Source organism: Drosophila miranda (genome assembly GCF_003369915.1).
Source record: "Drosophila miranda strain MSH22 chromosome Y unlocalized genomic scaffold, D.miranda_PacBio2.1 Contig_Y1_pilon, whole genome shotgun sequence".
Taxonomy (NCBI): domain Eukaryota; kingdom Metazoa; phylum Arthropoda; class Insecta; order Diptera; family Drosophilidae; genus Drosophila; species Drosophila miranda.
The window spans coordinates 9,268,176-9,285,644 of record NW_022881603.1 but is presented as its reverse complement, the minus strand read 5'-3'; the positions used below and the strand labels follow the sequence as shown (position 1 = coordinate 9,285,644).

At 45.7% G+C, this 17,469-nt stretch overlaps 1 protein-coding gene across 1 annotated transcript in view; it reads right to left on the bottom strand.

Moving 5' to 3' along the window:
• The window catches only part of LOC117185747, an 82,596-nt gene extending 70,569 nt beyond the window's left edge, over window positions 1–12,027 (bottom strand). The window contains exon 1 of the mRNA XM_033395080.1: window positions 11,611–12,027. The gene's annotated coding sequence lies outside the window, so the exon portion shown is untranslated. The remainder of the gene's footprint in view (window positions 1–11,610) is intronic.
• Between the last annotated feature and the right edge of the window lie 5,442 nt (window positions 12,028–17,469).

Genomic DNA, 17,469 nt, shown 5'->3' with positions numbered 1-17,469 from the left:
ACTTGTGGGGGGAGTATTATTGGAGAGCCTTGAAGGAGGTACATATATCAAGGTGTATTCGCACACTTCCCACTCGCGCGCTCTCTTTGTCACGCAATTGGTTCAAAATAGGCACCTGTTGTGGGGAGCGCACTCTTGAGATGCCTCACCTTCCAAAAAAAACGCCTTGGGTGGCTCGTTGGCGTTGCCTAAGCGGCTTCCCTGAGACGGGCGCAGAATTTCTTAAGCCGCAGCTTAAAGTGGTGACAACAGCAAAAGCTACAGCTACAACTACAACTACAACTACAAAATCTGTTGGTTCTCCTTTTCGGTGCAATCAGCGACGGAGTTGGGTTGCATTTTGTAAAACTCTTTAGTGTGATTAATGTGCCACACATACACACATGCACTCACGAACCTACACTCGGGCTTGGTGCCAGCATGTGTGTATGTATGGGTGTTTCCTTTTATGAGCTCTTTGGCTTACAAGCAGGTCGTGCTCCTTACACTTTTCCTTTTCTACTTCCTTTGCCCCGCCCGGAAGCCGCTGTGCCTTTCTTCCCGCTTTTGCTAGTTCTGGCTTTTGTTCGGGACAAACAAAAGCCGAAGGCAACGTCAAGACATGTCACGCCACCCACCTATGCACAGACATGTTCTGTTTGCACACACACACACACAACCGCACACTCGCAAAAGCTCACATACGTACGTGGATTTACAGCTGCACAGCCCTCTAATCCTTTTGACGTTGCTTTTATCGCACTTGCCTTCGACTCCTTTTATTTCGCCTCCAGCCTGTGCCCCTAGGGTAGCACCAGGCTATGCTATATGGTTCCGGGATTTCGACACAATTAAAAAAACACAGTATTCACTTTTTTGCATTTTTCGCAGGGCGCGACGGCAGCAACGGTTGTTAAAAGCGCGCACAACACAATAGTGTGACCCTTGTTGATCCCAGAAATTAGCCCAAAACTAATATCGATATTCTATTGATGCATCGATAGTGAAATGGCGAAACGAGTATAAGTGTTTTGTATTCTTTATTTATAGATCAAAATCGATATGCTTTTACAGCGCATCGACTAGTCGTTTATTCTTGTCCGCTTCCTTTTCTTTTCTTTCCGACTGCTTTCCGTTTCGTTCTCTTCTTTTTGCAGTTGTTGTTGCTTTTGGGTTTATTTTTTGAAGCTGTTGCGTATCTCATTATGTGCTCGGCTCGGCTCGGGCTGCGTCTTGGGTTACATATGTATGTATGTACATATCTTTCATAAGCATAACTCTCCCTGTTTTGCCCCGATCTGCAGCACTCGCTTACACATATTGACTCTTTGGGGGCTTCATTTGCTCAAGTGTTTGGACTCGCCAACTCGCTCTCGCGCGCTCGGAGGGGCGCTCGGATCCACAATCCACGATCCACACGGCGCTCACGGCAGAAAAAGCACCATAAGGCATAGAGTTAAGCAGTTACGATTTCACCCCCGCTTCAGACGGCCGATCTACCGCGCGACCGTCCAACCAAATACACACACATAATTATATATATACCACGAAACATAACGGTTTTCATTTCTTATGACGGCTACATCAATTGCGTTGTGGGAGAGTTGAGCTTCGATCCGCCCCACTACAATCATTGGTCCTTCGAGCCGGATCTTCGCCTTCCCCATAAGGAGAAGCTCACCCCAGCCAGCATCGGCGGATCGCTCCAAGTCCAAGATAAGTACTCTTCGATTGTGCCTAACAACAGTGCAGTGATTTTGTGCGAGTTTTCCATCCCAGTCCGAGTTCCCGTGGCATATGTACATACATACATATGTACACATCGCAACGCAATCCAAGCGGCTGGCAACAAACATAAAGGCATATTCTTGCAATTATTTTTGTGGTTTATTCCGTGCATGCTCAACGTTCCATAGTTTGTCGGTTTTATAAGGAAATAAAATAACACATCACTGCGCCTCCTTATTTAACTAATTATACTACCAACAAAATAACGATCCATAAAAACTGCACATACATATGTATTTATCTTACATATCTATACGTACGAATTTTAAATTAGCATATTCTGGCACATCTATATAATATACATATTGTATATAAAACGGTTATCCACCGTTTTACCCGTTGTTTGACATCTCTTCAACCCAAGCCGCGGTACATAGCACTTACAGCCATACCTACACACATACAAGCAGCAGCAGCGGTGCATTCTTTTCGTTTTTCTTTTCGCTTTCACTTCTCCACCGTTTGCCTGCGTTGTAGTTGTTGGGAGAATATTTTTCGGTGCCGCGCTTGACTGTAACGGAACGCCAAGTGACGCGCTACCCTGCTAAACCGTAGTTCAATCGTAGTATTTATATCTATATATTCCGGCCACAGTGTACTATTTCCATAATTTAAATACTCGCAATAAATTCCACCAAAACCACATATCCACGATTCGTAGTTCTGAACATCCACGTCGCCATTTCCGCTCACCTACCTTTGCGACTCTACTACGCGTTATCGCAGATCCATCAGCAAAACATGCCCACTGTTGAGAAGAAATCTCGCAAGAAGTTTAAGCGGGTGAGTTCGCTGAGTTTGACCCATCCACCCAGCTCCAACGGCTCAGTCACTAGGCCCACATCTTCCCGTCCGGCCCCAGCTGAGCGAGGTCCGACCACGTCCAGGGCTCACGCACCACATGCCTTCGAGGATTTGTTGCTCCCCTCGGGAGTCCCTCGCACGGCTCCTAGCACTATGGCCGCCAGTTCCGCACAGTCTAAGTTTGCCTTGGCTGCAAGCAGACTGACCCGCTTCGACCAGAAGCTCAGCGCTCCAGATGCTAGCACACCAACCCGCTCGCTCTCCCAAGTCCATCGAGAACAACTCCGAAGCCTGTGGGCAAAGGTGGACGCGGAGTTCGCGGCCTGTTCGGCACACAGCACCGTCGAAGCGGTGCACTATGGTCCGAATGACCACTTTTGTTGGCCAAAACCTAATTTTTCAAAGTCAAAGCTGAAACCTGGTTTTGATCGCGCTGCATTCGAAAAAGATGGACCGTTAAAGCTGCGTACCAGAAATTTCGATAGATGGCGCCACTTCTGCAAAATCAGCTGTTCAACCCAGCTATTGTTATCGAAAAGCACGTGAAGGGAAAAAGTGCCGGATTAAGAACAATTTTAAATCTCTCAAAAGTTAAAAAACGCAAGGAACTGATTAAATTTTTTTGATGAATATTAATCAGTCGGGTTTGTATTACGTGTTTTGAGTTGTGAACTGTATCTAGTAGTTGTGATGTCTTCGTAATTGTAGGTTAAAGTGAGTCGTTCTACAGATGCCACCTTGTAATAAAAACTAATTTTTGAAAAGGTGTACAAAGTGAGTCCTACCTAGTCCCACCCTGAAACCTTTTGTGTGTTGTAGATTAATAAATTCTTTTTGAAATGTATATAGTAAGAAATGCCACTTTTCACCACAATTCTTTAAATTTGCATTATATCATTACCTTACATTCAAAAATGCAGAATTGTTTGCCTTATGGCATTCAGAAAAGTAACGAGGGGGAACGTTGTGAGTTGCTTCGGAATACTCAACTCTACGGTTATACCCGATACTAAGTCAGAATGGCTCTCCTCCGGCAGACGCCGCTAATATTAAACGACACGACAAAGAGTGCGTGCGAGAGAGACAGAAAATCAGTCTGAGCGTGACGTCGGGCGCTGCGTAGCCACTGCAAATTGATTTGTTCCTATTGGCTATAAAAATGATCTGATCTGATCCAGATTCAGCAATCTGATAGATATGGTCATTATGATTCTGCGTTTTTAGTTTTCTCGAATGTGCAATATTGTGGATGCAACAGATGTTCGTCCTTTGTGTGGGCGGAAGGGGGTGGGGCGAAATTTTGAGATACACGTTTTATAGTAAGATCTAACAGGAGTGCGGATACCAAATTTGGTTACTCTAGCCTTAATAGTCTCTGAGATTTTTGAATATCCCCAGATTTTCGTCCTTTGCGGGGGCGGAAGGGGGTGTGGCGAAATTTTGAAACAAACTCGTCTCGGTCCGATATATTAGGAGTGCAATTATTTTTGTGGTTTATTCCGTGCATGCTCAACGTTCCATAGTTTGTCGGTTTTATAAGGAAATAAAATAACACATCACTGCGCCTCCTTATTTAACTAATTATACTGCCAACAAAATAACGATCCATACAAACTGCACATACATATGTATTTATCTTACATATCTATACGTACGCATTTTAAATTAGCATATTCTGGCACATCTATATAATATACATATTGTATATAAAACGGTTATCCACCGTTTTACCCGTTGTTTGACATCTCTTCAACCCAAGCCGCGGTACATAGCACTTACAGCCATACATACACACATACAAGCAGCAGCAGCGGTGCATTCTTTTCGTTTTTCTTTTCGCTTTCACTTCTCCACCGTTTGCCTGCGTTGTAGTTGTTGGGAGAATATTTTTCGGTGCCGCGCTTGACCGTAACGGAACGCCAAGTGACGCGCTACCCTGCATTTCGAGAGTATATTGTTTTAAACCGTAGTTCAATCGTAGTATTTATATCTATATATTCCGGCCACGGTGTACTATTTCCATAATTTAAATACTCGCAATAAATTCCACCAAAACCACATATCCACGATTCGTAGTTCTGAACATCCACGTCGCCATTTCCGCTCACCTACCTTTGCGACTCTACTACGCGTTATCGCAGATCCATTAGCAAAACATGCCCACTGTTGAGAAAAAATCTCGCAAGAAGGTTAAGCGGGTGAGTTCGCTGAGTTTGACCCATCCACCCAGCTCCAACGGCTCAGTCACTAGGCCCACATCTTCCCGTCCGGCCCCAGCTGAGCGAGGTCCGACCACGTCCAGGGCTCACGCACCACATGCCTTCGAGGATTTGTTGCTCCCCTCGGGAGTCCCTCGCACGGCTCCTAGCACTATGGCCGCCAGCTCCGCACAGTCTAAGTTTGCCTTGGCTGCAAGCAGACTGACCCGCTTCGACCAGAAGCTCAGCGCTCCAGATGCTAGCACACCAACCCGCTCGCTCTCCCAAGTCCATCGAGAACAACTCCGAAGCCTGTGGGCAAAGCTGGACGCGGAGTTCGCGGCCTGTTCGGTGACGATGGCGGAAGAGGATCCAGAGGGTGTAGCTGATGTCTAAGAGATGTACGATGACTGATACGCGGTCTACGCGCAATGCCTGGCCGAACTGAACGATCAGCTCGAGCCCCCGACTGTCCCTCACACGCCGCAACTGGCCGTTCAAGTGCCGACTTCCGGCGGTTGCCGCCTACCTCCATGTGACACTGAAGTTTTCAGTGGGGACTACCAGCAGTGGCCCACGTTCCGAGACCTGTTCACCGCCATCTACATAGAAAACCCAAGGTTGGCTCCAGTGGAAAAACTGTTCCCCCTCAACAAAAAGACCAGCGGTGAAGCCCACGACATAGTGGCACAGGCTCCACTTACGAACGAGGGTTTCGCGTCCGCATGGAACGCCCTCCGTGAGCGTTTCCAAAACAAGAGGCTGATACTCAAGGCCCAGCTGAAGATCCTTTTCAGTCTGCCCCAAATCCGTACCGAGTCAGCAGCAGCGCTAAAAGAGCTTCTGAGGGCCGTCCACAAGTGCCTCACGACACTCACCCATTCCGAGGTCTCCACAGACAGTGTTTTCGCTGACGGAGTTTTAGTGTACCTCATTTCCGCTAAGCTGCCAAAGACGACCTTAGAGCTTTGGGAGCAATCCGTGACGCACAAGTCCGAAATTCCCACCTGGCACGCCATGGACAAGTTCCTCGCGGAGCGGTACCTGTCTCTCGAATTGACCGAGGACGACCATCCAGGCATGGAGACTCAGGCCCACTCCAGGGCGAGCATACGCACTGCAGACAATTCGAGAAGCAATCCGTTTCGGTCTCAAGGAAGTCCTTATCCTAGGAGTGCCCACTCGTTCGAGACCACAGTGAATCAAACGAGGATCACGTGTGATCTCTGCTCCAAAGAGTATCATCCAATCCGGTTATGCCCTTACTTCCTTCAAATGCCCGCTGGCGCTCGCTTCGACTACATTAAGCAAAAGCAGCTTTGTTTGAACTGCTTTGCAAGGGGCCACCAGATACGAGCATGCCAAAGCGCCCACAATTGCATAATTTGTGGAGACCGGCACCATACGCTTCTGCACCGTAGCAATCCAGCAAACTCCAGCGAGTCGATTTCCACAACGGCACAAAATTCCTCAGCGTGGCCCGAGCTACATCTACGAGTACCAAGCGTACAAAATCCAAGTTCGTCCGAAGCCCAGACAAACGTTCAGTCATATTTCGCCTCCGGCACGAGTGCTGTCCTCCTAGGCACGGCCATCGTTAATATTTGCCACCTGGGAAAAACTTTCCACGCCCGCGCTCTGATCAACTCTGGCTCAGAGGCGACGTTCATTACAGAACGTCTTGTGGACATGATTAAATTGCCATTCCAACGTATCCAGGCACAGGTCTCCGGCCTAAATAATGCCGTATCCGCTCAGTCAAAGAAGCTCTGCAGTTTTTCCATCCGTTCTCCGACTAAGCCGGGCTTACAACTAAATGCCACAGCCTACGTTATTCCGGAATTGGCCGCGAATATTCCAGCGCATCCGATTTCGCAAGGGTTCTTGAGAGACCTGCCGAACCTCTCATGGGCGGATCCGACCTTCTATGAGAGTTCACAAATAGATGTCCTGATTGGAGCGGATATCCTTCCGTCCATTCAGTTAAGTGGCTCACTGACCAACATCTGTGGCTCTCTCCTCGGGCAGGAGACCATTTTCGGCTGGGTACTCACAGGTCCAGTGCCTCAGGTGATGAATCAAATCTCATCGTTCTCGAGTCACATTTCCAGACGACCTATCACACTGGTAGAAGACTCGACTCGAACGGTCTCCTGACCGACGGAAATATTTCCAAAATATGCACTGTATGAAAGCTCTACGCTCCGGTCCGAATTCAAGCCTGAACTCGAAGGTGAATCCGTCCTTAGATCAACATAGCCTCACCAGACTATGTAACCGGGCGGCAATTTCCAATGTCTTAAATGTGCCTCTCACCCGTTCCAAGATCGTTACTAATGTGTCTTCGACACCTTTATTTCAATTTAGTTCTCCGCACCCAGATATGGCCCCACGTCCCCGCGCCAACCGCACCAGGGAGAACCGACGTGCTCGGGAAATCGGCTCCTACCGTTGCCGAATCTGCCAAGGAGTCCATCCGCTACGGACCTACCACCAATTTCTTCTCCAGAGCCCCGAAGAGAAACTCCGAGCTGTCCTTATCAACCAGTATTGCGGGAACTGCCTGGCTCACCAACACTCCGGCAAAAACAACCACACGGTACTCCACGTACCCACGTCTCGTCGTCCGGCCCGATCAGCCTCAGGAGCATCTAAATCTAAATCGAACCATGCAAAACGCCGCCCTCGTCGTCCAGCCCGCTCAGCCGCGACTGTACCGTCGCCATCTACATCGGCTCACGACAAACGACACACTCGTCTACACACACATAATTATATATATACCACGAAACATAACGGTTTTCATTTCTTATGACGGCTACATCAATTGCGTTGTGGGAGAGTTGAGCTTCGATCCGCCCCACTACAATCAGAACTATAGACATGGCCATCTGTTTATCATGCTATCATCAGATCTGTTATCAAAATGAATGAAATCAATGTAGAAACATATCCCCACGTTCAGTCGTGCCTACATATAGCATCTATATTTGATTCCAAGCCAAAATCGAATGAACAATCACTGGAGACGCGCCCAATTCCTCAATTGACTGGCAATTAAAATGCAAAGCCACAAAACCTCTCAAAGGGTACAAAAAGAAAACAAAAACAAACGAGGGGGAACGTTGTGAGTTGCTGCGGACACCGCAACTCTACAGTTATACCCGATACTTAATCAGTATGGCTCTCCTCCGGCAGACGCCGCTAATATTAAACGACACGACAAAGAGTGCGTGCGAGAGAGACAGAAAATCAGTCTGAGCGTGACGTCGGGCGCTGCGTAGCCAGTGCAAATTGATTTGTTCCTTTTGGGTATAAAAATGATCCAGATTCAGCAGTCTGATAGATATGGTCATTATCTATGATTCTGCATTTTTAGTTTTCTCGAATCTGCAATATTGTGGATGCAACAGATTTTCGTCCTTTGTGGGGGCGGAAGGGGGTGGGGCGAAATTCTGAGATATACGTTTTACAGTGAGATCTAACAGAAGTGCGGATACCAAATTTGGTTACTCTAGCTTTAATAGTCTCTGAGATTTGTGGATGCCCCAGATTTTCGTCCTTTGCGGGGGCGGAAGGGGGTGTGGTGAAATTTGGACACGAAACGGTCAAGGTCCGATATCACAGGAGTGTGGATACCAAATTTGGTTGCTCTGGCTCTTATAGGTTCTGAGATCCTTGAACTCATATTTTGCAATTGGCAAAGCCGACCATGAAACCTGTGTGTTAGAGAGAGACAGAGCGAGAAAGAATTAAATTGTTTTCTTGATTCTGGCTATAATAATTATACGATCTGGTTGAGATTTTACACTCTAGAACATATAGTCATCCTCTACGATTCTGCGTTTTTGGCTTTATCGTATCTTTAAAAATGTGGATGCCACAGATTTTCGTCCTTTGTGGGGGCGGAAGTGGGCGGCGCGAAGGACGAAAATCTGGGGCATCCACAAATCTCAGAGACTATTAAGGCTAGAGTAACCAAATTTGATATCCGCATTTCTGTTAGATCTCACTATAAAACCGATATCTCAGAATTTCGCCCCACCCCCTTCCGCCCCCACAAAGGACGAAAATCTGTTGCATCCACAATATTGCACATTCGAGAAAACTAAAAACGCAGAATCATAGATATTGACCATATCTATCTGATTGCTTAATCTGGATCAGATCGGATCATTTTTGTAGCCAAAAGCAAGAAATCAATTTTCAGTGGCTACGCAGCGCCCGACGTCACGCTCAGACTGATATTCTGTCTCTCTCGCACGCACTCTTTGTCGTGTGGTTCAATATTAGCGGCGTCTGCCGCAGGAGAGCCATACTGACTTAGTATTGGGTATAACTGTAGAGTTGCGGTGTCCGCAGCAACTCACAACGTTCCACCTCGTTTTTATTGAAATGTCGACATGCTTACTAATCAACAAAATGAAACTAAACGAAACGGTCAAAGACTGGGGAAATATGTAATCAAGAAGTACGAGTAGAACTTGTCATACATTTCGTTCTTTTTTTTTTTTTGAGGGGGGGGGGGGGTTGTTCTTTTTCTTTTGATTAATCATGCGCTGAATGCACAAACGACAGAGGTGGCATGCCACATACACAGGAAATCGAAATCGAAATGCAGCGACAGTTGGCTTCAAACTACAAATTTGGTACGAAAGAGACCGCTTACCCCATTTAAGACCCCCTCCCGTTGTCGTCCAAGAATCGTTGGCTGGGGTTCTTGGATTCTCTCGAGAAACTTCATTGAGCATTCATTCAATCGCTGACTTCTTTAATTTATGGCCTACGAGTGTTTATTGTTTGAATATTCTTTTGCTGCCGACACTTTTCTTCTTCTTTCCAGGGGTCGTTCTTATAGAAATTAAAGTTTTCGTTTGGCTATTGGTAAAAGGGAAATCCCTTCTTATACCCGATACTCAAAATGAGTATTGGGGTATATTAGATTTGTGGTAAAAGTGGATGTGTGTAACGTCGAGAAGGAATCGTTTCCGACCCCATAAAGTATATATATTCTTGTTCAGCATCAATAGCCGAGTCGATTGAGCCCTGTCTGTCTGTCCGTCTGTCCGTCCGTCCGTCCGTCCGTCCGTCCCCTTCAGCGCCTAGTGCTCAAAGACTATAAGAGCTAGAGCAACGATGTTTTGGATCCAGACTTCTGTGATATGTCACTGCTACAAAAATATTTTAAAACTTCGCCCCGCCCACTTCCGCCCCCACAAAGGACGAAAATCTGTGGCATCCACATTTTTAAAGATACGATAAAACCAAAAACGCAGAATCGGCGAGGATGACCATATCTTCTACAGTGCAAATTCTGAACCAGATCGTATACTGATTATAGCCAGAATCAAGAAAACAATTTCATTCTTTCTCGCTCTGTCTCTCTCTAACACACAGCAGGTTTCATGGTCGGTTTTGTCAATTGCAAAATATGAGTTCAAGGATCTCAGAACCTATAAAAGCCAGAGCAACCAAATTTGGTATCCACACTCCTGTGATATCGGACCTTGACCGTTTCGTGTCCACCTTTCGCCACACCCCCTTCCGCCCCCGCAAAGGGCGAAAATCTGGGGCATCCACAAATCTCAGAGACTATTAAGGCTAGAGTAACCAAATTTGGTATCCGCACTTCTGTTGGATCTCACTATAAAACGTATATCTCAGAATTTCGCCCCACCCCCTTCCGCCCCCACAAAGGACGAAAATCTGTTGCATCCACAATATTGCAGATTCGAGAAAACTAAAAACGCAGAATCATAGATAATGACGATATCTATCAGATTGCTGAATCTGGATCAGATCGGATCATTTTTGTAGCCAAAAGCAAGAAATCAATTTTCAGTGGCTACGCAGCGCCCGACGTCACGCTCAGACTGATTTTCTGTCTCTCTCGCACGCACTCTTTGTCGTGTGGTTCAATATTAGCGGCGTCTGCCGCAGGAGAGCCATACTGACTTAGTATCGGGTATAACTGTAGAGTTGCGGTGTCCGCAGCAACTCACAACGTTCCACCTCGTTTGGTTTGGGGCAGAGCCAGAGCCCCGTTTTGGCGTTTTCTAGGGCTGGGCCGTCTCTGGAACCGGGACTTGGGCTTGGCCCTCCATCCAGGGCGAGGATGGGCTCTCTATTGACCCAGAAAATGAGATACAATATGAAAATGTTGCGCCCGCCTTTCTGTTTTGTTTTGTAAGTGAAATTTTGAAATGTCTCTCGAAAATATAATGATGTTTTCCATGCGTTGGCGTCGGCTTTGGCTTTGGCTTTGGCTTTGAGTGATGCGGGAATTGCATCTGTCTTAAGTTGGGGGACGGGGGAGCCCTCATTTCATGAAACCGATAATGAATGGGTCTTGAAAAAGGTATTCTATAGATTCTGGGGAAAAACTGTAAGGCGAAAGGTTTTCTTTTGATGGAAAAGTATTAGTTTTGAGATTCTTTGGGTATTAACAGGGTTATAGGGGTTATATGATTAGGGTTTTTGAAAAGGTATCTTTAGAACTGAATGATTTTAGCTTGCTTTTGTCTATTATATCTCTTGGGTTCTATTAAATCCAAAAACATTTACAATTGTCTTTAATTTTTGGCATTTTCAGAATTTCCGACTCTGAAATCTTTAACCACAATCAAGGGCCCATTTGACCCAATTTTTCTACAACCAAATCGATTACATCAGTGCCCCAAATCATCAAAAACGATTCACCGATCAATGCTACACCCAAAACGAAATAAATATCTCTTCCAACCAAAAAACACTTTATTAATATCCAAACCCATATTTAACCCAATTTCCAGAGCATGACGCTAATTGTATTTTAAATATTAATGGTACCTCCATGGCTTACCTTTCGCGTATGTCCACAGAAAAATCGAAATCCACGAAATTTGCCGTTAAATTTGACACTTTTGTTGTAGATTTATCAATTAACACACACACACACACACAGACACACACACACATCATGGAAGAGTGAGCATAGAAGAACAGAAGACACACTTTTTTGTAAAATTTGTATTTCGTAATATTTGCTGTAAATTTCTTTTGTTTTGCTCCAAATGAATTCATTTACTTTCACACTGTGACGAAACGCTGCGAAATTTGCATAAAAAACGAAACGAGTAAAATAGTATCCGCTCTCGCGTTGTGTGGGTAGACGACGCGCACGCGCACAAATATCTCTCTTCGGGTTTTTTGCTTTGTGTTTTTGTTGCCTTGGCTTTGAGGGGACCGTATACTAGAGAAACCGAACCGGTCGGAGCGACGTGCTCCAAGCTAATGAAAAGCCAAGTTCTGACTCTGAGCCGAGAACCAGAGCTCTAAGCCGCAAAGCCTCTGCCGCTGCCTCAGCCTCAGCCTCAGCCGGCTTCGCTGTTACTTCGCTGTTAACAGAGCTCAACTCTGTTGCAAATGTTGCTCTGTGAGAAGCAGAGATTCTACCGATCCCATAGACAGTTGTTAATAGTTTTCTTTGAATTTTGACCATTTTTTTCTGTCGCTGGTTCCCTGGCTTCCACCCTCCCCCAACCATCTCTATTTTGTTTGTTGGTTAGCAGGTATTTAAATTTCATTAACATTGGTCCCTGGCTGCCCCCAGGTCTCTTCTCTCCCTCTCTGTGTGTGTGTCACCTTTCTGTGACTCTTTCTCTGCTTTGCCCTGTGGTGTGGTGCGTGTGAATCTTTTATGGTTCATTAAAATTAAAAGCAGAGTTTTGCGGCCGATTGGTATTTCGTCCGACTGTGGGAGAATTCCCCAATGAACCCCCCAGATACAATACAATTCGAATGAGTTATAGGCCATGAAAGAACCATCAGCTGTCCCATGAAAATGATATCAAATGATATTTATCTCCGTTCGTCTCTCTTTGGCATACATTTTTGTTCAGTGTAGAACGCTGTTCTGGGAGAGAGAGAGAAACTGTCACAGTCATGATTTACGATAACTTAACTCAAGAATATTCAATCACAGAGCACACTCCTCCCTCCCCCTCCCGAACAGCAACCTTTTTTCAAAAATGACGCAAGGCCAGAGCCATCAAAAGACTCGTAAAAAAGGAAAAACCATTAAATATGAGCACAAATTATGAACAGACATCACGTCAAAGGATTAACAAGACCACAAAGATCTTTCTTTCTTGGTTTTTTTAGTTTTTTTTATGTATATTGCTGGAATTTCAAGGAAGTCAAGCCCGGGTCCGGCTTCGGCTTCGGCTTCGGACCAACCACGTGATAAAAATCTAACAAAGTTGGCTTTAACTCCTTTGCTGGGCGCGTTAAATGGTCAACACCCCAGAAATGCTGGCAAAAGGGCCCTTTGAAGTCGCCTCTTTTAAATGCAGATGATGTGCGTTGATTAAATATTGCTTTTTAATTTATTTTATGCGCAAATGCATAGGAAAAGATTTGATTTGTTGTTTGGGCATGCCGCGCACGTAACGCTTGGTAATAAAAAAAACGAGGGGGAACGTTGTGAGTTGCTGCGGAGACCGCAACTCTACATTTATACCCGATACTGAAAATTGATTTCTTTCTTTTGACTACAAAAATGATCCGATCTGATCCAGATTCAGCAATCTGATAGATATGGTCATTATCTATGATTTTGCGTTTTTAGTTTTCTCGAATCTGCAATATTGTGGGTGCAACAGATTTTCGTCCTTTGTGTGGGCGGAAGGGGGTGGGACGAAATTTTGATACGTGCGTTTTATAGTGAGATGTAACAGAAGTGCGGATACCAAATTTGGTTACTCTAGCCTTAATAGTCTCTGAGATTTGTGGATGCCCCAGATTTTCGTCCTTTGCGTGGGCGGAAGGGGGTGTGGCGAAATTTTGACACAAAAACGGTCAAGGTCCGATATCACAGGAGTGTGGATACTAGTTGGTTGCTCTAGCTCTTATGGGTTCTGAGATCCTTGAACTCATATTTTGCAATTGGCAAAACCGACCATGAAACCTGTGTGTTAGAGAGAGAGAGAGCGAGAAGGATTGAAATTGTATTCTTGATTCTGGCTATAATAATTATACGATCTGGTTCAGAATTTGCCCTCTAGAAGATATACTCATATTCTACGATTCTCCGTTTTTGGTTTTCTCGTATCGTCGAAATTGTGGATGCCACAGATTTTCGCCCTTTGTGGGAGCGGAAGTGGGCGGGGCAAAGTTTTGAAATTTTCTTGTAGCAGTGACATATCAGATAAGTCTGGATCCAAAACATCGTTGCTATAGCTCTTATAGTCTTTGAGCACTAGGCGCTGAAGGGGACGGACAGACGGACATGGCTCAATCGAATCGGCTATTGATGCTGATCAAGAATATATATACTTTATGGGGTCGGAAACGATTCCTTCTGGACGTTACACACATCCACTTTTACCACAAATCTAATATACCCCAATACTCATTTTGAGTATCGGGTATAAAAACAAAACAAAAGGAACATTAATAATATAGTGGGAATAGAAGGGAGGCTTTGGCCGAGAGACCAACTAGAGAATACCCTATAGAAGGCAGAAATCAAGCAATAGGAAGGTTATTCGTTTCTTTTAACTTTTAAATTGTGGATGCTATCTACATATATATATTTGTACATGTTTAAAGCAGATACCCTTCTCCTCTACTGAATTTCCCAAAGTGCGAACCAAGAAGCCCGAAGAAGCAAAGGCGTGGCCCTCACACGGAGACGAAGCGAATGAAAGGGGGTAGGGGTAGGGGGTGTGGAGTGGGGAGCCCTCTTTCTTGGCACTCTCTTATCAAATCAAGTTTGTTGCCTCGGTCTTTCGTCTTTCCTCTTTCCTCTGTGTTCTTATCAAATTTGTGGAAATCATTCGGTCTTATAACGGTTAAGAGAGGGGTAAGGGTGAGGGTAAGGGTAAGAGGTGGGGGTTTATCAGGAAACGGTTGTTGTCGGCAGATTTGCATAACACACACACACACACACACACACACACACACACACACACAAAGAGAGAGAGAGAGACAAGAGTCAAGGAAATAAATCTGCAAGCATTTTGCGTCTTTGTGCGTGCACCCACACACTGCAGATCGTCATCAACATCAGTCTCCCTCCGCTCTCCCCCACCACTCTCTTGCACTCATGCAAATGAAGCAGAGCAAAGGAGAGACAGAGACAGAGAGAGACGCAGACTGCGATCTAAAATTAGCTGCAACTTTTGTTAGGCTTCACCGACTTTGCCTGCACTTTGTCTCCGTTCCTCTTCTTCTTTTGCCTTGCCTTTCTTTGGAAACTTCGCGGTCCGCCCGTTGATTGATTGCCGTGGGCCGTGGGCCTACTGCAGATGCGGGCCGGGTCTTCCCTCTGGTGCGGGCCTAACCTTTGTGCACTCTCTTGCCCCTCTCTCTCCTTCTCCGGCTCCACTCTTTATCTCTGCTTTACATTCGACTGCGGCGGGGTTTCGGCTCTTTGCGTTTTACGCTTAATTTGGCTTTGATTGATGTTTTTACTGTTGGATTGAGACGAAAACTTAGTTAGGGCGGGGCGGGGTTCACTGAACTTTCGAGCGCGCCACTGCATTGCCGCTGAAGCTTTTGAGCTCTTGAAAGCTTTCGGGCGAGGGCCCGTCGGGAAAGCAGCTGTTACCTTCACCAACGCCCACGCTCATTATTTTCATAACTCTGGACATTCTTGGCGGCTCTGAATGTGTCTCCGTCACCACCGGTCGCTGTGGTGCCACCACACGTTTATTTATCAACCGAACAGCTGACCCACTTTGCCGCTGGAACTGTAGACTGCCCCTTTTCTGATTTGGACACAGGTTGGCAAGCAATTAATTACATTACGACCCGAACAAGCCGACTCTGAGGTCCGGTACAGTACAATGAAATTGTTAACAGGCTTTAAAGTCAGGCGTCAATCAATCAGCAAACCTTTTTGGCCTCAGTCAATGGCCTCTCTGGCGGTGGAACTAGGTGGGGGTGGGGGGAATGGGAGTCCGACTTCACGCTCCAGGTGCCATTATCGCCTCCAATTAGGGCAAGAAACGCGAACATTTTTCATGCTCCACGGGAACAGGAATGAGAAATGGCGGAGGAGGAGGAGGAGAAGGAGGAACATCTGAAAGTTGCCAACATGGCTTTCGTTTTCGGTTCACTTATGGCCTCATATAGCCATTGGGTGAAAAGTTCTCATGTGACTTTCGGTTCTACGACAGTCGTTAGAAATATTTCATCCCATCTCCCATAGCCCTCTTTCTCTCTCTCTCTCTCTGTCTCTCTGTGAGAGCCTTAATAGGGCTGGAACAATGCCCTGTTATGGTTTCCCGGTAACAAGGATGATGGCAGTCTGAAAGGTGGATTTCGTATTCAAATGCGAGCAAACATGACCAGCATCCGCATCCTCCACAAGAACAAGAAAAAAACCAAGGGCAGGCTCCACAAAACAAATACAAATTCGCAATAGAACTAAGAAGGCCAAAACGCAGCAGTACGACTATAAGGATACCCATTAGAAAATAGAGATACCCCAAGGCTTTCATACATAGGTTTTTTTTTGTTGATTGAGAGAATCTTTCGACTCAGATCATGAATATACCTTTGGCACTAGCAGCAGGGTATCACCAGAACAAAATCCACCAACGACTTTTGGCATCACGTTTCACGAATTCGCAGCAGAACACGCGCCTTCTGACTCCGATTCGCGGACTCCCGTCTCCTATTCCGACTTCTCGGCTGGCACATTAAAAGAAAACAAAAGCAGAGAAACACCCAAAAAGAAGAGCGAGAGAGGAATAGAGAGCCAAAGCAATAAGTAAAAGTTGCTGCCAGAAACAGAAGAGGAAAGGCGAAGAGGAAGAGGCTGCCGCGAAGCATCTCTCTGTAATGTATGCTGCTCCTCGACGCGATTCATTGTTTCCCCACCCTCCACCGCCCCCTCAGCCCCTCTTCTTCTTTGGGAGTTTGGGAGCACCTATAAAACAGAAATATTGAGAGAAAAAAAATAGGAGTATTAAGAATAGAAGAAATATCTTTGGAAATATTTTGTTGGTGACTTACAAATGCCCTTGCAATGGCAGCGGTAACAGAATTTATACATATGTAAGTAGGAAAGAGAAGCTTTCCCGAAGCTCATTTGTAGAGAGAGAGACAAGGAGGTGCGCTTACACCCGTTCAAGTGAGAGCGCTTTGGTGCCAGAGAGAGAGCAGATCGTGCTTGCTGTTCTTGCGTGAGCGGTGCTCTCTCTAACAATGGAATGACAAAGAGAGAGAAGAGTAAGCAAAAGTTGAGAGGGATTTTGCTGGATAGAACTGTTTTTACTTTTTATACCCGATACTCAAAATGAGTATTGGGGTATATTAGATTTGTGTTAAAAGTGGATGTGTGTAACGTCCAGAAGGAATCGTTTCCGACCCCATAAAGTATATATATTCTTGATCAGCATCAATAGCCGAGTCGATTGAGCCCTGTCTGTCTGTCCGTCTGTCCGTCCGTCCGTCCGTCCGTCCGTCCGTCCTCTTCAGCGCCTAATGCTCAAAGACTATAGAGGCTAGAGCTGCGATGTTTTGGATCCAGACTTCTGTGATATGTCACTGCTACAAGAATATTTCAAAACTTCGCCCCGCCCACTTCCGCCCCCACAAAGAACGAAAATCTGTGGCATCCACAATTTCAAAGATACGAGAAAACCAAAAACGCAGAATCGGTGAGGATGACCATATCTTCTACAGTGCAAATTCTGAACCAGATCGTATA